Source organism: Vicugna pacos, chromosome 23, assembly GCF_048564905.1.
Source record: "Vicugna pacos chromosome 23, VicPac4, whole genome shotgun sequence".
In the NCBI taxonomy this organism is placed as follows: Eukaryota; Metazoa; Chordata; class Mammalia; order Artiodactyla; family Camelidae; genus Vicugna; species Vicugna pacos.
The window spans coordinates 6967005-6991088 of record NC_133009.1 but is presented as its reverse complement, the minus strand read 5'-3'; the positions used below and the strand labels follow the sequence as shown (position 1 = coordinate 6991088).

At 45.3% G+C, this 24084-nt stretch overlaps 1 long non-coding RNA gene and 1 pseudogene across 2 annotated transcripts in view; one reads left to right on the top strand and one right to left on the bottom strand.

The window, feature by feature from the left end:
* Positions 1–24084, bottom strand: part of LOC140688704 (uncharacterized) — a 30732-nt gene that overhangs the window by 6415 nt on the left and 233 nt on the right. The gene's annotated exons all lie outside the window — the stretch shown is intronic.
* On the top strand, positions 1580–23879 carry LOC116278325 (uncharacterized; annotated as a pseudogene).

The window sequence follows — 24084 nt, the reverse complement described above, 5'->3', positions numbered from 1 at the left end:
CACCCAGCTCTGACTTTTCTGTAGAAGATGACTCTTCCATCTGGTTTAGCTCTTTCTCATCTCCGTGAAAACAGCCAAACCAATATACTAATGAATAAAAACAAATTGTTTCAAGCTGTAGCTTTAATGAAAATGCACCCAAATCCCAGGTGACCGCCCCTTGCTGGCCCGGAGACAATGGCGCTCATCATACCAGAGAAGTCAGCAATGGTTTGCAAATCGCGGTGTAGGGACTGGCTATGTCAGCCAGCCAAAGCGTTCTTCACAAACTTGGAAGGGCTCTGACCGCCATCATTTTCCCCAGATGATCCTGATGTGCGGTTCCTGGACCACGTCGCTGGTCTCAGGTGTGTACGGGCCCCTCTCTGCTTTCCACTCCTCGTGGCGCAGGCTGCCCTGGAACATCGCTCCTGCCCTCCTCTGGGTTGGCATCTGCTGGGGTTCTTCCCTCTGGCTCATCGTCTTTGACTCTCTCCCCACTCCTCAGCAAGTCCGCAGCTTCCCCAGGAGTAGGATCACTGGCGCTCCAAATATGAGGCCCTAGTCCCCCCAGCTTCAGCCCAGACAAGCTCTCGCCAGAGCAGTCTCTCCTCCAGGAAGGACTGGGACATGGGGAGAGGGTGGGTGATGTCCTGCCCTGCAATGGTGACGGAGAGCCAGCCAGCCTAGTTTATAAGCCCCAGAGAGGCAAAGCCAGCTGGCTGGGGAAGGCAGCCCCCGGGGGGTGGGGGTTTCCTGTGGTGCCAGGCACATGCTGCAGGCATGGCAGAGGTCCCAGTGCCATCCCTCAGGAAATGCGCTGCCACCCATGGGAAGCTGAACCCTGGAGAGTTCTTAATCACTTCCCTAAATTACTCCAGGGTACTTCTTGGAGATGCCCTGGTGAAGATCCCCAGGGAAACCCTCCAAGTCACTGGTCTCCTCAGAATCCCCTGGAGGGTTTGTTACCACCCGGATTGCTGGGCTCCCACTCCAGGGTTTCCTAGTCACTAGTCCTGGGGTGGAGCCTGAGAATGTTTGTGTCTGACAAGTTCTAGGTAATGCCAAGTATGCTCGTCCAGGGGCCACACTCAGAACCACCGCTCTCAGTGTCTGATGCCTCAGGGGGAGAAGGTAGCTGTGGAAACTCCTCTATGCAGCTCATGTAGTTTAGGCTGAGTAATTCTCTGCAAGTTTCAAAAAAAAAAAAAAACAGGCAAAGGAGCAGGAAGGGAACTGAGAACTGGAGAGGACATCACAGACTACGGAATCCCACAGACCTCTTGGATCTGATTCTGTCCTATCCTGGCTGTGTGACCAGTATCGCTGAAGCTTCATATTTTTTTCTGTGAAAATGGGGATACAGGGGAGAGGGGATAGCTCAGTGGTAGAGCGTGTTCTTCGCATGCACGAGGTTCTGGGTTCAATCCCCAAGCACCTCCATTAAAATAAATAAACCTAATTACTTCCCCTCCTTAAAAATAAAAAATAATCATCATAATTAAAAATTAAAAATATTTTTTGAAACATGGGGATACAATACCCGTTTAATAGGATTGTCGAGACAACTGAGTGACGCAGTGTCTAGGAGGCTCGCACCATGCGGGACTCAGGTACACAGCTGGCCACCGGAGGAAGGTATTTAAGCCACTCCCGTTTCCCACAGTGTTCTCCAGAAAGTTTTATGACATTATTTTTAAAATCCCGAGGCACTAGACCCCAGGTATGGATTGACCCCTTTCTTAAAGGGGAAATGCTTACCTTTTTAATTTACACCGTAACAGTCTCTAGACATTACTTTCCACTTAATACTTGATGTGATCAACTCCTCCACCAAACAGAGAGAATTAATTCCATTTTCTCTAAAATTACCTACAAAGGTTGTATTTTCCAGGAGGGTGTGCTTATAACTTCTGTGATTTACACCAGCAGCTTGCTCGCCGGGTGGGAGTTTTAGTGATCCTCTCCAGCAAAAGAGTGAGAGGAAGAGAAGTAGCTGAAGTCTATGAAATTCCAGCCTCAATCCTCCCCAAAAGCTTCAAGCGACCTGCCGGCACTCACCCCGCAAATAAACCACTGAAGCAGGGGGCTCAGGCCCCTGCCCCTGCTGAGCGCCCAGCTCCTGTCCATAGAACCTCTTAGTAATCAACCACACCTCCCTTTTTTTCTTTTCAGTCTTAATTAATCTTTTAAAATCTCATTTATTCTTTTACATTCTATCTTGTTTTTTGCACTTTTTAAAAATCGATGTATAGTCAGTTTACAATGTTGTGTCAAGTTCTGGTGTACAGCATCATGTTTCAGTCATACAGATACATACATACATTTTCTTTCACATTCCTTTTCATTATAGGCTATTACAAGGTATTAAGTAGTTCCTTGTGCTATACAGTAGGACCTTCCTTATTGTTTGTCTATGTTATAATAGCATTTAGTGTCTGCAAATCTCAAATTCCCACCCCCTCTATCCTCTGGTTACCATAAGTCTATTCTCTATGTTTGTCTCTTTCTATTTTGTAAATATGTGTCTTTTTTTTTTTTAGATTCCACATATAAGCAGTATCATACGGTATTTTTCTTTCTCTTTCTGGCTTACTTCACTTAGAATGATGATTTTCAGGTCCATCCATCTTGCTGCAAATGGCATTATTTTATTCTTTTTTATGGTTGAGTAGTATTCTATTGCGTGTGTGCATGCGCATGTGTGTATGTGTATGTATTTATGTGTATATATGCACACGTACCACATCTTCTTTATTTGTTCATCTGTCAATGGACATTTGGGTTGCTTCCATGTCTTGGCTATTGTAAATAGTGCTGCTGTGAACGTTGTGGTGCACATGTCTTTTCAAATTATATTTTTCTCTGGATATATGCCCAGGAGTCTCCTTTATTTTTTTAAGACTTGATTGTATAATTCATGGACTACCTAAGTGTTTTGCTTCTACTTTTTCTTTTCTTTGAAGCCATATCTTTTTTACATCTTCAAAAAACGAATAGAGTGTTTTGTACACATTGGGCTCAATAAATACCATTGTCTGGCTGAATAATGTCTTCTGCCTGCCTTTTCAACATTTTCCTGTTCATAAGCTCAAGACGAGTCAGAAAAGACAAAAGCAAAGAACACTCCAAAGAGGCAGTGCTTGTTAGCCAACTCTGGTAGATGTGCGGGGAGGGACTTACTTACAAAGCCAGAGAGGTGGGTGCTAGTGGCTTGGTAACCCTATCAAAGAATTTCCAAAACTAAACCATTCAGGTTCTTCTCTTCCCATCATCACTGGGGTGGGGCTCAGTGGTTTCACGGCCCCTCTCAATTATTTTACCTAATGACCTTCCCATACTGGTCATCAACTAGTTTAGCAAACCTTTTCCTCCAGAGCAGAGCCCTGAGCAATGAGTCGGTGACCAAAGTGGTCAATGAGAGGCATCAGGTGGGAACCCAAGTTGTCCATCGGGGCAACAGGGGAGCAGAAGTAGTCAGAGGACGTGGCTTGACTGTAAGCATCATCTTTCACAGCCTAACTTCTCCCATCGTTCCCTCTTCTCAGTGAATAATAGCACCATCAAGCATCTAGTTGATCAAGCCAGAAATCCACCCTAAAAATCTCCCCATATTCAATCTAGCATTATGTCCTACCAATGCAATTTTACCTCCTAACTATCTCCGACATCTTTCCATTTCCTGTTATTTCTGCACCATTGTCTCTCCTCTGGAAACTGACAGTCTCCCATCTGGCCTGCCTGCAGCCATGCCTGTCCCCTTCCAATCTCTCCTCCACACTGCAGCAGAGTGGCCTGTCAACAAGACATCTGATGGTGTTACATCTCTTCTTAGATCATTCAGTGACTTCCATGTGCTTTTAGGATAAAGGCAAAAGTTCACCTGACCCTGGATGGTTTGGTCTCTGCCTACCTTTCCAGTCTTATCATTCACACAGTGCTTGATATATACCCTCAATATTTGCTGAGTAGTGAATACACCACATCTAGCCACAGATCAAATGACTAAAGCAATAAATGAATAGAGAAATGAGTATGCCACCTTCCCCTTAGGACTTCGCAAAATAATCTTTTTATCCACCAGTGGAATCTTGAAGGGATCTTCATCCATGACAACAGACACAGGGTTCTCATTAAAAGTTAAGTTCTACTGTGTTCCAGTATTCTCGATCTTAATTTGCTTCACTCATCCCACACCTATCTCTCAGCTCCCTTTTCATAACCCATCCTAGTGACAGTTCCATCATCTCATGCATTTATCTTGATACATAATCTTATTTCTCAGGACCTAACCCCGCTATCTTCTGAATACATTTTAATTCCCTTTTATGGCTCCTGGGCCCCTCCAGTGTTGCCTGTTGCTTGGAGCCATCCTTTCCTTCTTCCCACATGGGCAGCTCTGATCTGGTTTGCCCTAGAATCACAGGATAGACCCACACATAGCCAAAGCCCTGAATTTTTCAGATGTCAGGGCCACCAACCCTAGAGACACTAGTTCAGTATCTCCTGGAAAGATTCTAGAATCTGCATTTTAACTAGCTTTCCTGATAATTTACTGGGCTGCAGCAATTTGTCCAGGAGCCCCTCTGCTGATGCTCTGCTCTCAGCTCCATGTGTGCAGGCCAGGATGCCAACTCTTCTATACCAGAGTCTAAAAGGATCGTCTAAAGAAATAGCCATCCGCTGATACAGTATTTCTTAAACCATCAAAGTGTTATTGAACAAAGCTTCATAGATAACATAGCCCAAACTTCAATAAAGGCCAGAATTTTAATAGAGCAAGAAGACAGTAGGACTCTTTCTTCAGGCTCTATGCTCAATGTCATGAGATATATGATCAGTTTATACTTTAAAACTCTGGTTATCACTCACATAAAAGAATGTCTTATGAAGATCTTAGCATAGAATCTGGCATAGTATAGGTGATCAATAAACGTTTTTTGAATTAAGAAATGATTCCAAAGGATAGCCCCCCACCAAAACCACCCTCTCCAATGATAGAATTAATGGATTGCCTTTGAAACCAGGGCTGGAAATGGCCCAGGCAGATGTCCTTACAAGCATCTTCTCATTTCCTATGTTTAAAAATTGAGACCCAAACACCAGCCAACTGAATCCTTTCTGTCTGAGAGTAGAGTTACTGGTTGGTTTCAGTATCTGGGCTTCTACTGAGATGAAATATTAATCAGACCATTGAGTTTTGAACTGATCTCTTTTCGTATATAAAAGTTATTCAAGTACACTTAAAATCCAATGGCTTGCACATTTTACTCTGAATGCCCTACCAATCAATTGTTGGAGTAGCCTTGGTTTGAAGTCAAATGAATGTTTTTTTCATACTTGGAAAGACAAGTGATAATATGTTAAGACTGAAAAAACGGCAAAGTAGCATGGGCTGCTGACTCTCTCCCCTGCATCTAATCCTGAATGGAGACACCACAGAAAGGCTGAGGTGGGAGGGCCATAAAGCAGAACTCAACAACTAACACAGGAGTGTGGTCTGGAGTCAAAGAGGGCCAGAGCCACTGGATTTCTTCCTTCCTCTTGTTTCCCTTCCCCTCCTTGCATCTGCCTGCAACGATCATTTCATGCAGCAATATTAACCCCACACCTACGGAAGGTGGAACTGGACAGGTAACCTGAGGGCAATGTCAGTGCCCACCAGAATGGGCAACACAGAGGAACAGGCTGGTTGACTGGCAGGAGACCAAGTTCTCCCTGTCACCCAGCCATGACCACCTTTCCTGGGATCAGAAGTACTGGGAGATTCCCTGAGGGACAGATAATGCTAAAGCAGGGAAACAGGGAGTGGTTGAGCAAGCATGCAATACAAGGGTCTGTTCACCCTGAGGAGAAGCCCCATCGTCCAAACCTAAACTAGCCTGGAAAACACAAGCAAGGTCTTCTCACTCCTCCAAGGGAAACACTGGTAGTCAATGCAGTTGAGAGCCCTAACAGAAGACAAACTCATAGAGAAAAATGAGACCTGTTCCCTGGAGGAAGCAAAAGTAATTGGAAAGACAGAACAAGAATTTAAAATCAGCATAATGAATAATTCCCAACTTAAAGAAGGATATTGGACATCTGCAAGAGGAGCAAGTGACCATGAAGATGAAGCTATTAAAAACATTGCACACAGAAAAATATAATTTTCCAGGTAAAGGATTCAATGGGTAAATTAAGTTTCAGAATGGATACAGCTGAAAAGAAAGATTTAATGAGCTGGAAGATCAAGTCAAAGGACTCTCAAGGAAAGCATCAAGAAAGGAAAGAATCAGAGAATTGTTAAGAGGTAGAGAAAACAAAAGTAAACATGTCACTATCTGCATAACAGGGATCTCTAAAGGAGAGAAATAAACACGGAGAAAAAAATATTTGAAGAAATAATTTCTGAGAATTAAAGATATAATGTTTAGATTGAAAGGTCTCAACCAGTGCTAAACATTCTAAAAAGGGTGGGGAAAAATACAGTTAGATGCATCCTAGTGAAATGTAAGAGCATCAAAGCTAAAGGGAACAATCTGAAAGCTTACAGGGAGAACTAGCAGGTGCCCTGAAAGGAATGGGAAGCAGACTGCTACCAGGATTCTAGGTAACAGTAAAGAGCTATCTTTAAATTTTTGGAGATAAGGAAATTTGACCCTAAACATTTCTATCCAGCCTTATTATAAATATGAGGACAAAATGAAGATATTATGAAACATACTGGGTCTATGGAAATTTTATACCACAGATTTATGCCTCTTTGCAAGATTTCTTAAAGCATACACTTTCAGAAGGAAAATTAATCCAGAAAGAAGCAATAAGACACGAGGAAGTAAAAAACAAATAAAACAGTAATATGTGATATATATAACATAGGTAAACCTTGAAAACATTCTGCTTAATGAAAGAAGCTCGTCTAAAAGGCCACATATTAAATGATTCCTTTAACATGAAATGTTCCGAAAAGGAAAATCCAGAGAGACAGGAAGTAGATTAGCGTTGGCAGGGGCTGAGGGAGAAGGTGAGGAACGATTACAAATGGATATTGGGTTTTTTGGGAGGGTGATTTTGGAATAGACAGTGGCAATAGTTGCACAACCTTGTGAATCTACTAAAACGCACTAAATTGCACTCTTTAAAAATAATTTTTAAATAAATGAAAAAACATTAGGGAAGTTTAAAAAAATAGCAAATGATTAGCCTCCCTCCTCTGCTAAAAATACCTACGCCATTTCAGACTTAAAGCTGCAAACAACAGGAATATGCCAGGACGAGAGAGCAGAGGAAACTTTCTTCTTATTCATGAGGAAGAAAGACATAAACATACAGAAGCTTTAAGCATTGATAGGGAAAAATAACAACAGGCAGAAATCTAAATAAGGCTTGGAGCAACCACCAGAGAAATCACAGTATCCAGTGTAGCTGAATTCAAGCATTTGTATATTCCAGGACATTATTTTTTGAGAAATTACTTTCCTGTTACGTTTTCTCTTTATATTTAGAAAATACATTTTAGCTCTAATTGGGACTCCGACTCCGCGCTATTTCTGCCGTGGCGCGGCTCCAGGAAGGCATCCGCATTTCCTACCGCCGGCGGCGGCAGGCCGGCCCGCAGCGCCCAGCACCGTCGCTCCCGGCAGCCCGAGGCGCGCACCGCAGGCCGGCGGCCGAGCTCGCGCATCCCGGCCGTCGCTCCTCCACCTGCTCTGCAGACAAGGGAAGGTGAGCGAGTGGAGCTCGAAGTCCAGCCAGTCCCTGGCTTCCAAGCAGGAAAAGCAGGGTGCTGAGGAGCGAGGGCGGGGCGTGCGGCGCAGGCAGCCTCGGTGAGTCCCGGGCCGGCGACGGCGGGGACTCAGCAGGAGCCCAGCAGGCGCCAACACCTAGACCACGGGGCCGACAGAAGGGGATCAAAAACAAGGGTGCTGCCAAGACCTGGAAAACAACCACAACTCCAGGGAGGAAACCAAGGCGCAGACCCAAAAAACTAGAGGAGGAAGAAGAGGGCATCTTGCAGGAGTCCTCGGAGGAGGAGCAGTGCCCGCGCCGCCTCGCCGCCTGCTCCCTCGCCGGGGACCAGTTTCCTTCTGGGGCTGGCAGCTCCACCCCGCCCCCACTGCCCCCACCCCTCCCCCAGGCCCACGCATCACCGCCACCCACCTGCGCGCTCACAGCCGCACCACACCCACACCGGCCGCTGCAGGGCCTCCGGGCCCAGTGGGAAGCAGTATTCCTTTGATTTCAATTCCCAGAGACCCCCTCATCCACACGCCACACCTGCCCTCTGGACAAAGCTGACTTCCCACGTCACCGCTCCCTGCTTTGCTGATCCCCACTTCCTCAGCAGTGGGGACATTGCTGGCTGGGCTCTTGGTCTGAGGGTCCCTTCTGATCCCTGACTCTTACCCCTGGTTTCCCATTAAGGGGCTTGTGAGGGCTCCCCTGGCCTTAAAAAGGGCCCAAGCCCCATCTCCTTCTGACATGGCCCACTCTCACTGTATCAGCAGCAGCAGGTGTCGCTCACACCCATTTTTCTTCCCCACCTTACCTAGTCCTTACACTAGGTTGGGCAGCTCACTTGGGGGCACAGGAAGGAAGGCAGGAGGGGTCTAAGCCCCCTACTCGCCCTAAGCAGGTTCTAGTCCACCTTGCCCTCACCCCGGAGTCTACTGCAGTGACGGAGATGCAAAGCCACCTTTATCCGGGGAGGCCCAGGGGCCTGGGTTTCCTGTGGCAGCCACTCAAGGTGGGCTGGAGCCACTCCTCATCCCCATCTGCTTCCACTCTTGGCCTGTTTCCCTTTCCCTTACATGGGGCGCTAATAACAAGGAGCTAGCCTTGCGGCACTCCCACCCTTCTGCTCCTCCTCACCCCCCAAGGTTCTGGTTTCATCTTTCCTCTGGTCACAAACTACCTCTGGACAGTTGTGCTGTTTTTTGTTCAACGTTTTATTCTTAGACATCCGTCATTGCTGCTGCTACCAGTGCTAAATGTTCATCCTCATTGCCTCCTGTTCTGCCCACATTCCCCTCCTCCAAGATGCGCTTGGAGGAAGGGGCCTGGGGCAAAGCAGGCTGGGTTACTGACTACCCAAGTCCCAGGGAAGGTGCGGCCCTGCCCCTAGTATGCTGCAGCAGAGAAAGGAAGGGGGACTGTTTTGACCGGCAGGTGTAGGGGCCACCTTCTCCACCTGTTCTGTCAGGGAGGAGGTAGCCATTATCTGTCCTAGCCTGGGTCCCCCTTCTGGTTTCCTATTTGCAGTTACTTGAATAAAAATAATCCTTTTCTGGAAAAAAATATTTTATTTAAATTTATATATGATATATAATTTAATTTTAAAACACTTATATATAAATATTTTAATAGTTACTTCCTATTTATATCTTTACATAAAGTATGTTTATACATGTACTTTGTATTTAAAGTGCATTATTATGTTGTACAATTTTAAAGTTATAGATAGGTTATATTTTCTATGAAGTTCATATCAAGGTGCATTGACGGAGCATTACAAACTTTCTTTCCAGAGCATTGTGTTTTAATAACATTTTAAAAAGGTGAATGAATGTTTACTACTTCACTGTGGAAAACGGGAAGAAATTAGCTTAATTGCCACAGGAAGGACTTAGTGTAGGCATGAGGAAAAGCAGATTAGGGGCAGCCATGAACACAAAGAAATTCCCAATTAACTTTGTTATCTGACTACCTTCACATAAATCATTAAAGACACCACAAAGACATGGTTTCATGGGTTATTTTGGAATCAAGAATCAATTAGTGGAGATTCCTTGATATTGACAATTTTTATATTTTACAAATGCACTTCCAGTCTGGTTTTGGCAAATATGTAGATCTGAAAGAAATATGGTCATCTCCTTGAATTCTATCACTTTCACAAGCGGAGTCTGAGAGCCCAGCAGACTGAGCTGATAAAGGTCGCACAGCCAGTTAACCGTGTGCTCAGGACTGGCATCCAGTTCTCCTGATGCTATTTCAGTGCTCTTTCGGCCATGTGATATTATTACCACACTTGTCTTCTCTTTCACTGCTGTTCTCCTAAGTCTTTTATTCATTCAGTTACATCCTCTACATTAAATCCAAATTCAACCCAAATACTTTCCCTTTTCAAGCTTTCTTGCTCAGCATCAGTGGTCCCCGGTCGCTCAGAACCTAATCTCACTGGGTAAGGGCTGTATGTCCTCCAATATTTCACTTGATGGAATAGATCTTCAATATATTTAATAACAAGATTCATGATATTTGATTATAGTCATGAGGTGTTGTAGATGTAAATTATGACTTTAACCATTGAAACCATAATTTTTAGAAATGGGAAGAGTGGTATGGGAAAAATATTCTCACCACTGGTGAAAAATCACGTTTTCACAGGGTTTGCAAACAGGGAAATATCTGTGGTCTTGCTTCATATGTTTTACTTTATCTGGCAAAAGCAAAAGGCAGTTTTCTTTGCAATAAAAATGGCCTTTCGTTTTCGCCAATGCTTCACATCCATTTTTGCCAAGCAACAAGCTGTTTTCCCAGGAGAAAACAGCTCAAGCTGAAATAAAAGTGAAGCACAATTTATAAAATTTCCTTCTTTGAAAACAAAAATCATTCCACTCAATGCAAATACCACCTAAGGGGCCCTGCACAGAGAAAATTTTAGTTTGGAAAAAGTCAGAAGTTTCAGGCAGCCATGCCAATTGCAAATAGATGGTATAACAATGGTCACCTTTACTGGCCATTTATTTTTATGAACAGCAATATTTAATGAGTTATTCCTTGAGACTTGGCCTTTGGGGAAAATTTTTTATTGAATGTTTTCAAACAAAAGCTGTAATTCAATTGCAAAATAACCCTGGGCATGTTGTGTGATTCAACACTCATTCGAGTAGTATATTTGATTAAGTGAGGCTTCAGAAAGCAAGCAACTAAGAAAAGAGGAATGGGCAAGGGTGGAAGCAGCGTGACAGACGGCAGAACAGTAACACTCAATTAGTGCATTAGTGCACTTCAGAAGCCCCTCGGGCACCACTCGGAAGCCTTGGGCTTCCTGTCTCCTTGTGCGTCTTGAGAGGCTGGGGGCTCCCTAGAGTCTACATCAGTCAGGTGATGGCAGGACATCTGGAGCATGTCTGCTGATTCCGAGTTGCCCTTCACTGACAAGAGGAGAGGAGACCGGGCCAGCTCCAGCCACACGGCTCTAACATGAGTACACTGCTTGCCCTCCTGCATGCACTGTGGAAAGGCCTTCAGTTCAGCAAGGGCAGGATGGTGCCTGTCACCCTTCCCTCTCCAAAGTGATGTTAAGAAGCTGACATTTATCAAAGTGAACAGACACCTGCTGCCAGTAAAGCATACCCTGAATAAGGGCACATAGAAGAGCATCTGGAGAGTTTGTGATGAGAACCAGGGGCTCTTGAGACTGAGTGCCTCCAAATGCAAGCTTTCCCTCACACTGTGCGTGACATTTTATTACAACCAGCTATATATCCCTGCAAGAAGGGAAGTCTGTGTCCATGATCTTACTTTGCGGAGATAGAGGAAACGAATGCAGGCTTCTTCTTGAGATATATTCTAGAGTCTCAGCCTTTTGTTTCTCATATACAGCAGTTCATTTATATTCCACTGGGCTTCTGCACATAAAATTCATCTCTGTGTGGGTGGAAGTAGCCCCAACTTACTTCTGTGCTGTTCACAGAGTTATTTTCATTATTGGTACATGATGTGCTATCTCTGTAACTCACAGTACTTAGAGGAACAAGTGTTGGACTCTGAAGGGGTAAAATCCAGTTTAATTGCCTTAACTCTCCTGCTGCCAGCAGGGTAAACATTGCTCTTCATCGCTTCTCATCAAATCCCTCTACCACCAAACATAGGTCTCTGTCTTCAATAATAAAACTAGTGTGAACTTCCTTGACCTAGAATTCAAGCTGTGCTCAATGCTCTCCATTTCTATCACATATACAGAAAAAGTAAACTAATTTGATGAGTTCCATAGCCTCTGCTGAGAAACTCACTCAGGCATCATGGAAGATCTGAAACGTAACTGCAACAGTCTACAAGTAAGGATTTGGTCTCGTTTCCAGAGAGACAGCTAATGCCTACTGAGTGCCTTCCATGTGCTAGACATTTTCACTGGTTTTAATTCATTCATAAGGTTCACAATAGCTCTGGAAAGTGAGTAATATTACTAAACTCCTCTTGTGGATGAGAAAACAGAGGCCTAGAGAGGTTAAGTAATTTGCCAGCCGTCATGCAGCTAAAAAGTGGAAGAGCCTGGATTTAAATTCAGGACTGCCTCTGCCAGGGTCCAAGTCCTTTCCACTCTGCTATGCTGCCTCTCCCGGTTGGTGCAGGCCCTGGGGGACAAGTGCCACATCAAGCATCATTTGGAGTGCAGCAAAGGAGAAAGTCGAGTGGGCCCTGGTCAGAAAGTCATAAATGCTCTCCATTCTTCCCTACCCGTAACGTGGTGGCACTTGCAGAAGGAAGCGGGCCTCCTGCCCATCAAACCCTTTTGGGGGGGGGCTGAGTACAGCTGGGTCACTACACATTCTTTCTCTCATGTTTCTCAGGTATTATAAAGTACCACTAGCCTTCAGTTAGTTGTTAATGTCTGACTCTGGCTTTCCTGCTTACTGGGATATGAGGAGATACCTGAGAGGGATGCAAAAAAAAAAAAAAAAAAAAAAACCCTCCTCAAAACCAAGACTGCATATCAGAGAGCCTGAGAGTTCTCAGTCTCCACGGGCCCTGGAGCCAACCTGTCCAAGTTCAAACATGGCTTTGCTGCTTACTAGATGATTAATTTCAGGCAAATTGCTTCCCTTTTCCGTGTCTTGGTCTCCTCATCTATAAAAATGGAAAGAATGACAGTATATATTTCACAGCATTGTGGTGGAGATTTAGTAAGTTAATAAATACACAGCACTTAGATGATACCTGCTGCTTAGGAAGGGTGTTTAGTTATTGTTGCCTCATAGGCAGATTGTCCCTGTGCACTGTGGCAATGACCCATGGAGAGATTTCCTTGCTTCCCCTAGAACCGCGGCATGGCTGATCAGGAGTCCTTACAAGTACCTGGGAAGTTGAGCTTTTGTTTTCTGTTTGACATGCCCTTGAAGCAGGCCTGGATTCTTTCCTTTGTGTCCATGGGTGTATTCCTCATGTCAGACTTCTGTTATCTGGGAATGGGAAGGGGCAATGCCAGATGCCTTGTGCTGGTAACTCTCTTCAGCTGAGAATAGAACCAAATTCACATCCTTCCTACTGGCCTTTCCCTGGAATCCATCATGACCATATTCCATTTTATTCAGCCCATTTCATAGGCTGTGGATGTGTTCTATGTCCTACAATACTTTTCAAAGGTCAAAAAGAATCACTGAAATGAAGGATCCTGAGATCTTGACCTCAGTGACCTTCTGGCCTTTTGTCAGCCTTCCAATTTCCTTTGCACCTACAAGAATTCAACCTATTGATTTGTTGCTTTTCTGATGGTGGTACCTTAGCATCCACACACACATTCAGCTGAGCTTGCTGAAGCTGGCAGCATTTATGATGCCCTGATAGTGTGGTGTCGCTGTGGTTAGGAGACATGACTGAGTGTATTCTAAGACGATTATTTTTAATGTCTCCTTACTCCTCCATTTATACAAGTAGAAATGTTTAGAAAATGTGTAATGAGATGTTTCTGTAAAATCTTATCCAATATTTAAGAACTACTGGCCCATCTTTATGGGCCAAGTCTTGTTCTCAGCACTGCTCTCATGCTTTGCTCTCATGGAACATGCATTCTAGGGGAGGAAACAGCCAATGAACAGTCACTAAACAATCAAGATACTGTGGGTAAAGTTCTATGGAGAAAAAGGAGGAAGAGGTAGAGGACGAGGAAGGAAAGGGGGCAGGGAGGTCCAGGCGAAAGGACAGAGAGTAGGTTATAGAAAAGGCGGCAGCACAGGGCTATTTAAGCTGGAGGACGTGGGGAAGTCCTCTAGGAAACAGTGACATTTGAGACCTAAAAGAAGAGAGAGCCAGCCACTTAAGGGTCAGGGGAATAGGCTTCCAAGGATGAAGGGACAGCAGGTGGAAATTCTCTGGGGGTAGAAAAGAACATGCTCTTCAAGTCAGAGAAAGCATTCCAGTGTGGCTGAAGTAGGAGGAGAGTGGTACAGCACACAGCTGGAGGTGCAGAAAGGAACCAGATCAGGCAGGGCCATGGGGGCCATGGTAAAGCGTTTGCATTTGGTGGTGAAAACATGTCTGGCGTGTTAGCGACTTGTACCGCATGCCAGGAACCACACATAGATCTTTCCTTCCTTTGATCTGGCATACTCTTCCTCCAACTTTCACAACCATTTGCTACACCAAATTTTTCAACAGTGCTAAAGTAAAGAAGAAAAAGCATAGGAAGGAAGCAAGTTTTAGAGAAACATTGCCCAATCTAGACGGAAAGGGGAAAAAAATAAATCTTTACTGAGTGCTCATATTCTTAAAGCTGTGGTGCCTTGCATCTGGTCTGTTATGAGGGCAAAGTTTGGCCAGTTAACAGCAATTTAAGTTCCTTTGAGCAATAGTTTTAATTGTTTTAAAGCAAATCATTGTTATCAAGATAGGGCAAAGTTTATCTGTTACAGACACATTCAGACATAATTTATAAATTAAGTAGTATAAATAACATAATTTTTCCTGGTTCCAGAATCTGAACTTAAAATAGGATGAGACAAAGGCAGCTAATTCCTCAGTTATGTGCCAAAAAATCCAAAGTTCAGAAGCAAAAACTGGAGTAGAACGGTAGCAGAAATCCTTTAGATAAACTAGGTATTAAACAATGCCTTAGATAATTGCTCTGTGTAATTTGTTAGTCTATGCATTAACTGTTATTGCACCATTAAGACAGCATGTTTTTCTGTCGAATGTGGTCCAAACTGCTATTTTAAATAGCTAATCAAACAGTATTTAGAAAAATAATGTCATTTATTTTTAAGGTCTTTCCTTTCATTGTTTGCTTTAGTTTACTGAAGGCTCTGCTCTGCTTTCATATTTATATTTTGACTATCAAATATGTGTTCTGAAAAAAGAATAAGAGTCTGGAATTAAGCCATAGTCCAACTACTTGGTTTTCTGTATCTACTTTGCATATAATACAGACATTCAGTCCATGCAGAGAACTCTGAGTTACCCATGTTAATGGGAGAAAGCAAAGGCATGATTAATCTAGACCAATAAAGGACACAAAAACAGCATTATTTGGCTTTAGAAAGAAAGCACACTCTCAATCAGCAGCCCACTCACTCGCTCATTCCTCGACTCATGCAGATGCTTTCCAGTTACCTCTTTTTTGCCAACCACAAGCATGTGGGTCCTTGTCCAGCAATAGAAAGAATAAGGCCACAGGGATTTCAGAAGAAAAAAACCTAGTCCAAATAGATTGAGCTAGCCATGTTGGGAAATTAGGAGAAGACAGAAAGGAAGTATCATGGTTACATATTAAGACTAATATCTCATATTTGTAAAGCACTTTACACTTAGCTTTTTACTATCATCTTCTGATTCTAGGCTCTAGTATTTGGTGGCACATTAAAATCATCTGGGTAAACGGAGTTTGAAAAATAGGCTGCCAGACAAATCAAATCAGAATCTCTTGGGGATGAAGACCATGCCTGTGTGTTTTAAGAGGCTCTCCAGACCATTTGGATGCATCAGGAGAGTTAAGAGACCATCCTTGTAAAGCCCAGTCAATATGCTTCCCTCTTCATTAAAGCAACCTAATACAGGAATTTAAATAAATTTAAATTAAATATATAGAACTTCAGAATTCTGAGCTTTAAACATGAAATATTACCTCATTAGAAAGGTTTGGGTTAAACTGGGTTAACTTTTCTAGGCTTCTGTTTCCAGATCCATTTCTTGCCTCATCTTGATACATTTAAGTTGGACTGAATCACAAAGGCAGAGATAGAACATTAGCTCCTAAGTTTGCTCCATATGTTCCTAGAGGGTTGGTCTCATTGTTAACTTTCTTACAACTCCAGATCCATCACAACAACAGATGGAAAGGTGTAAGACAGACAGGCCATAGCGCTGTTATTTAGTGCTATCACAAACACTCAGCGATAGCTAAACCTCACTCACAGTATTGCAAGTATAAACCCACAGCGTGTAGGACATGTACTATATAGCTTTTTTCAAGCAAATCTTCAAGTCATGTTTATAACAGTCTTCAGAACTTTTATGCGTGGAAGCAGTGTTTCCCAACCTGTGGGCAATGGCACACCTGTGTGTCCCAGATAGCTCATGGGTGTGCCAACACAGTGTGGCTTTTAATCTCGGGGCAGCCAGAGCTTCTGGGCCAGTTGCCTTCAGGCATTAGCAGCTTCACCCACTGGCCTTATGAGTATTACCATTTTCTATATGCTCCATGACATGAAGAATGTTGGAGAACACTGAGTAGCACAAGCCAAATACTAGAACAGCGTGCTCTAGACACATTTTGTTTAATGTCCCAAGTTTTAATTTTACGTATTAAGACCAGAAGTATCACCTGTAACTGCTAGTTCACAAAAGAAGGCGATTATTGAGCTCTTGGTTTCGAAAATGCTTTTGTTTTAAAGTTGTTTACATCACAAAAGCGAGTACAGTCAAAACATAGAGTACCAATAAAACACTTAATCAAGAAGAATTGAACTTTTCTTTCTGGTTTTTATTCTGAAAATTGTCAATCTTACTGCAAAGCTGAAATAGCATCACAGTGAATATCCACCTCCGCTTTACCCACAGCCACGAAGTGTTTCCCTTTGGCCACATTTGCTTGATCTCTAACTTCTTTCTGTGGAACCATTTGAAAGTTGCGGGTGTCACACCACCTCGCCCCCTAATACCTTGTCATGCTCCCCTGAGAAAAAAAATCCTCCCAAACAACCACAGTACTGCTGGTCCATCTGAGAAAATTAGCCTGAATTCAATGTCATCTAACAAAACAGTTCATATTCAAATTTCCCCAGGTGTTTCCAAAATCTCCTTCATAGATTTTTTTTCTCCCATCCAAGATTCAATCCAGTTCCATACACTGCATTTGATTCTTACATATCTTTGATATTTTAAAATCTAGACTAGCCCCCAGCATGTGTTTTTAAAATACCACTTGTTTTTCACTATGATGACTCTTTTGAAGAATCCAGGCAAGTTGTCTTGCAGAATATCCCACATTCTGGATTTGTCTGTTTACTCAAGCTTAGATTCAGTTAGAAAGGGCATTTTCAAATTCCTGAATATATAGAAGAGATATAATCTAGACTAAGTGAATACATTGAACTTAATGAAGAAACCCTCTGCACAGTCTCTATTTTACTCCCTGGGGAGTGTCAATAACTTAGTTGCAGAATGGCACCTTCCACGGGCCAGCATTAGGTAACCATCTTCCTACAGAAGAAAAATTATTCCACCACAGACTATCTGCCAACACTTGGTGCCACTAGAAGAAGATGCCAGGTCTTAAGAAGAGCAGCCTAAGGTTCTACTGGGGTTTACTTTCAGGCGCTGGGGCAGCTGCTCATGCCAATGACTTGGTTAGGCTGAAATGGCCTTATCTTACCCTGGATATTCTCTGTGATCAAAGTGAAACGTGCCAGGGCCCAAGGTCTACTAAACAGTTAATAAACATGAACAAAAATACAGAGCCCCACGCTGTACCAGTGTTCAAAAGCACCCATGGTAGGGCTAAAGCAAGGCTGATGTCACCTACCTGCCTGCTTCATGAACTTCCCTAGCGCAGCAATGTCCTAAGTATCATATGCCCCATTTGTTGCAGGGCTTTTCAGTCACGGACAATAAAATGGAAACACATTCAAGCATTAGCAAAAAGCTCAGTGGTGGTATCCTGACTCTCCTAAAGGCATTTCCTTAGTTACGCTGATTAGGATTACAGTGTATGACCAGACTCCAGGATGTTGGAGGTGTTCCAGGGCCGTCCTGTGCCCTCCCATCTGCCGGCGGAGACCTGCTTTCCAAACACGAATATAAACAGCACAGCAGACGCAGGGTCCAGGGACCACTAACGTGGCGGGGGGACCACAAACCACGGCTGTGGCACGCACCCGCCTCAGGGTCCTGAAAGGGCACGCGGTCCGGGCCTCACGCACGCCCAAGTGCGCAGCTCAGGCCTCACCCGCCGGCTCCGCGACCTGCACGCCTCCACCAGCGCCCCTTTACATGCACGGCGGCGGCAGCGGCGGAGACGAAGGCAAGCGGCGGACCAGTCAGTCCCCGGTCCGCCTTCCTCCTCGGGAGCTGCTCCCAGGAGCGCTCGACTCCCGCCCAGCTTCCACAAGTTCAGAGTGGGCTCCCGCGTCCGCGCATCTGTGCGTCCGCGCATGCGCGCCCCTCCCCCTGGGCAGGCATCCCGCACTGTCTAGGGCTCCTCATGTATAGGACCTGGCAAGTCGGGCCAGGTGGGGCGGATCTCCTCACCAAAGCTGTCACTCTGGCACCAACCAGGTCCTGGAACTAGCCAGAACCACCACTCGCCCCGTGTCAGCCCACACCACTCAGCTCCACTCGCGTGCCCTCCCACCCAGTTACTGCCCCCCCCCCACCAGCCAGGCCCAATCTCCCACCATACCCCTAAGACAGGGCTTCTTCTCACACTGAGGTCCCAGTCCCCACTCCCCACCCCACTAGATACTAAGCTATGGCCCCCACACCCCAAGCTCACCCCTCATGCCTAACCAGGACCCCCAACATCCTGAAATGGCCACTGTCTCCCCTCAGCTTGGTCAATTCCTCTCCAACCAGCCCCTTACTTCTCAGACTGTCCCCCCTCATGGCGGGATACCCCCCTCTCCAAGTGCACCCCTACCCAGAGCTGAAACCCCTCATCCCTCACCCCCGAGTCGGGCAGGGAAGTCCGGGCTCTGGTCACTATAGGACTGCCCCCAGTGAGGGATCCGGTAAAGCTAGTGTCAGACACTACAGGCCTCCGCTGGCCTGGCTGGAGGCGGTTCCAATTTCGGGCGCCCTGATCCTTGGCGCTCTGTGCCCTGTCTAAGCCGGCAGGTCAGGGTGGTCCCTGGTTGCCCATCACTAGCTTGTGGGCCTTGGGTGGTTGATGGCCCAGATGGTGATCGGGACCCCTAGGGTGGAGGCACTGGGCGCAAGGATATGCAGCAGTGGCGGGGGGTAGGGGGAGCGACTGAGCCCTGGGGATGGACAGCAGGCTGTGGGCTGTGGGCCTGGCCTGGGCTCAGCCCAGGTGGGTTCAGCGACGGTGTTCATTCACCCTGGGACAGAAGGAAGAGGGACAGGAGATTTATTAGTGTCCATGTTAGGAGCCCACAGCTTGAGAGCCAAGTAGGCAGCTGTGCTGGCCTGGCCACCTTGGAACCCGCCACGACACTGGTCCCTTGCATCCCGAGACTGTTGACTGGCCAATGAGACTTCCCCTGCACCCCCAATAAAGTTTACAGGCAATTGAAGGGACTTTGATAGGTCATTTTAATCACCTATAATTGTTACTTTGTGGGAGATCAGGTCCAAGTTACAGTGAACCTGGCAGGGTTCCTGCCCGAACCCGACCCTGGGGCAGAGGAGGACCCACCCAGACACATCCTCTTATCTCTCACCAAAAGGCACCATAGTAGAAAAGAACACACCAGACTCCATATTAGATCTGTTCCTTTTCCTTTAACCCTGTGCCCTGTTTTCCAGGCTCAGTCTTGCCAGCTCTGCACCTTTTGTACAACAATGTTGCCTTTAGCCTGAAATAGACAGGAGAGCCTATTCTTGGGGCTCTGACCTTTAAGGATGTTAGCACTTCTGCACTCCTAGAAACGTAACAAGCTGTAGAATAGAAAACAACCTTTGTTTTGTTGGGGGTTTTACAGGGGCACCGTGACCTGACCCACATGGACAGTGGCAAAGGATTCCCAGATAATCTATTCTGAAGTCAGTCAGTGCGTCCTGGTGGGTTCTTGGGTGTTTACTGTTAGGCTGCATGACTCAACATTATATATGTATCCAACATTACATAAATTGTAAAGAATGCCACCCAGTTTGGCTGCCACCCCCACACTGCCAGAGACAGGAAAGCAGAAGAGCCCTAAAAGCAACCCAAAGCCCCTCCCCTGCCTAAACTACTATGCCCTCCCCGTCTTGCTCCCCACAAGCCCTGAACAGCAGGCCTCGACCCAGCACAAGAGCAGGGGGAAGCAGCACCAAGAACTACCCTGGTTAGTCAGAGGTCAGTGGGAGACAGCTCATGACCACCCCCACCTCACTGTGCCAACTTAGAGAGGTCCAGCCTTATCACATGGCTCCACCTGGGCCTCAGGTGCCCAGACCAGTGGTGGACACTAGCCCAAGCTGGATCAGATTCTCTCCCCCAGGAGTCAGAGTGCTCTGAAGACACATACCCTCTGGGAAGCCAGGATCAGCTCTCTTCTGCCAAGTGCATGGGGATGTGGTAAAAGTGAAAAGAGGAAAAAAAAAATAGCAGAGATGCAGGATGCAAGATTTTGTAAATGTAAAGAGGGAGGGGAGTAGCTGCCTTGGTCATTTTTAGTCCCTGGTTACATCCATACCTGAAACTGGAACTGCTCTTCCTGTCCCTGCAACATGAGAAACATCCCTGGATCTTAATCACAAACCTCCCAATTTCTACAGCCCATTTTCTACAAGCCGTGCCTCAAACGCTTTAGCACCTTTCCCCACCTTTCCCTCAGCTAGCTCCACGTCATTCTCCAGGTCCCAGCTTAAACAGCACTTCCTTCAGGAAACCCTCCTGGACTACTCCGCAAACTTTTGCTCCACTTTTTATGGGTATAAAAGTGAGCACGCTGCACCTCACCATATTCAGTAAATGTGATCACTTTCCCGTTAGACTGTAAACACCAGAGTGTAAAAACCACTTCAATCCTATTGCTTAGCACGTAAGTCAAGGTACACACTCAATAACGTTACTAAATGGATGAAAATCAAGAAACTGGTGGAGGACGTAGAACGACTGAGAATGATGAAATGAAGCTGCTTTGACCCTACCTCCCTCACCCCTTCCAAGTTTCTGGTTCCCCCCTCTTGAATCTCCACAACAGGCCCAAGCTGGTCATGACAAACATTTTATACTTTGGTGCCAACACATTCAGGAACCCAGGCTGCAGGAAGCACGTTTCCAGGTAACTCGCTGTAGCACAGGCAAGTCTACAGTAGTTCAGGGGGAAAAAATTACACGTTTTGAGGTCTAGACAAATCTCAGTTCTGCTGCACATTTACTGGCTGTGAACCCTAGACAAGTTATCAGAGACCTGGTTTCCTTATCTGTAAGTAAAAAACTAATACCTCAAAGGTGAGGATGAAAATGACTGAAACCACAGCACCTAAGGCAAGCTTGAAACTAACGCTAGTCAGCTGGTCATGGTGAGGTCCACGCAGACCTCACCCCTACACCCCACCCCCAGCTCCCACCAGCCATGGATGGGTTCAGAGCCCAGAGCCTGCCCTAAGACTGCGCACCTGACAGAGAACTTGGAGAACATCCATCCTGTTGGCTTTCCAATGTATGGGAGCCCTAAGAAGTGAAAGACAAAAGAGGAGCAAATAGGAAGAAAGAGCACCTCAGGGTCAGGCGGGTGGGCGGGCAGAGCAGGCTGGACATGGGGTCAGGTAGCTCGAGACGTCTGTCAGGGAATTTGGTCATTTTCTACTTAGCAGATACATTACCGCGAGCAAGGTGAGGAATAAACTATACAGAGTTACTGGAAAATTCAACTTGGATGCTTTTCAAAACAACCTTTTTATTAATGCTTGAGAACTGAGAATATACAAATTAAATTCAGCAGAATGGCGTATCAATCATAGCCAACCACCAGAAGCACAATGTTAGGGATGTTACTAACATCAAAATGAATTTTGTTTGCATTTTACTTGCACTCAAAACTGTTCAGAAACTCTGGATTTTCTGTTGCTCATTTAAGATAGTCTCCTCACATCTTTGAGCTCCAAAAACCATACAAGAGACTTCTTTATTAAAGTTACATTAACAGTGAAACCAGCACAACTAGGAATCTGGTCTGGAGCGTCTGTAGATGATTTATCGTACTGCTGGTCCTGCCTTTCAAATAGATGGTACCAATACCCAGCAAAGTCCCAGGGAGGGATGAGGGAAGTGCTAGAGCCGAGTGTAGTAAGGACAAAGTCATGGAGGAGATGAATCTCAGAGGGAGGCTAGGGCCCAGCCTTTCTTGGGGACGGGCTGGAGGGAAACACCACTGGCATCTTACCAGGATGCTCCTCAGGTGCAGGGACTGACTGCCGCGCGCGCACACTGCAGGCGGGTCATTTGTCACGTCCCCCTCCACCACATACACACCGAAGGCCAGTAACACCTCCAATCAACGTTAAAAACAAAAAGCAAAACAAAATCCAGATACATTTCAAAATGCCCCTGGAGACGGGAGGAAAATCACAACCACTGAGTATGCCTACATAAGCAGAAAGAAGAGAGAACAAGCACAGAGGGTAGGAAGTCAAAGAGAGGCAACGAGGGAAACACAAAATTTGATGAGGAACCAGCAGAAAAAGGGCATTCTTCAGTGGCTTTCACCTACCAACTCAAGTCCCAGCTCCTTAGAAAATAAAGTCCTTCAGAACTCGATCCCGCCCATCCCAGTTGCCTCCCCTCCAGCCTTCTCCCCAAGGAGAAGTCTCATAAACTCTGATGCTTCTCTATTGCACAGATATAAAATCAAACTCTGTTCTGCCTACAGAGTCCTCCACAATTTGCCACCTAAGTCCTTTTCCAGGATTGGATTCCACAGCTTAGATTGTCACTTGCACCTGTTGTCTTCCTACTAAAACCACACACACTTGGAAGGGCTCATTTCAAACTCCACTCTTTATATCCTCTACGTAATGATTAGGAAAGAACTTTGCAAAGGAAAGGCGAAATTCCTAATGAACAGATTCAGAAAATGAAAAAAAATTTTCTTCCTCAAAGTCTTTTAAGTCCTTCTGGAAACATTAAGCTTTAAAAAAAATCAGTGATTCAAATATTATTAATATTTCAATCAAGAAATCAAGAAGATAAAATAAAAAATAAAAATAGACAAAAAACAAATTTCTTCTCTATAGCACAGAGAGCTATACTCAGTATCTTATAGTAACCTTTAATGAAAAAATACGAAACCAAATACATGTATATGTATATATACGTATGGCTGAAACTATGATGTATACCAGAAATTGACACGTTGTAACTGACTACATCTAAATTAGAAAAATTTAAACAAATAAATAAGTAAATATATCAGTTATTTAAATATCATTAATCTGTCAATCAAGAAATCCTTTAGAAACCAGCACTGTTAACCAACATTTACTAAATACTAATAAAGCACAATACAGATTAAACTTATATTAAATATCATCAACCTGAAGATTAAAAGCTATCATCTGGACCCAGGATTCCAATTCCATTATTTGTATTTGGATCTTACTTAAAAAAGGGAAAACAATTACACTAAGAGGACTTGACATTTCATCTAACAGAGACATAAGTCACGGAAGTCGACAGCCGTGATAGAAAGTTACCAGATATCAATCATCTTCAGGCTAGGAAAAATTCTTATCAGATTAAAAAAACAAAACAACTATTCAACTGACGCGTCATGAAACTAAGGACTTTTTTCAGTACACATTTAAGCTTTAATTTCTTTTAAGGGCCCAAGGACGTGATGGGCAATTTAGCACTGGCACCACGGAAGGCGCTGAACCAAAGCCGTCCGCGGAAAACGCAGGCGAGGGGGGCAAACAAGACAATGATTTCGGGGCTGTGCACACACGCCGCTGCGAACCCCTTTCCAGACCACGGCCGCCGCCGCGAGCATCTGAACGACTTCGCGGCTTCACAGTCGGACGTCAAGGGTTAGGCCGCGAGGCCAGCACCCGGGGGTGGGGAGCCTTAGTTCCCGTTCTGGGGGGGGTCCCTAGGTGAGGGGTTCCGGTTTCCACCCCACCCACCGCGCCCACGGAGGGCCGCCCGGGAAGCGCCGCGAGCAGCGCCCCAGCCCGAGCGGCCCGGTTCCCCCCTCCCCCGCGCCGAGACCCGAGGCGCGCGGACGGCGGGGCAGCCCG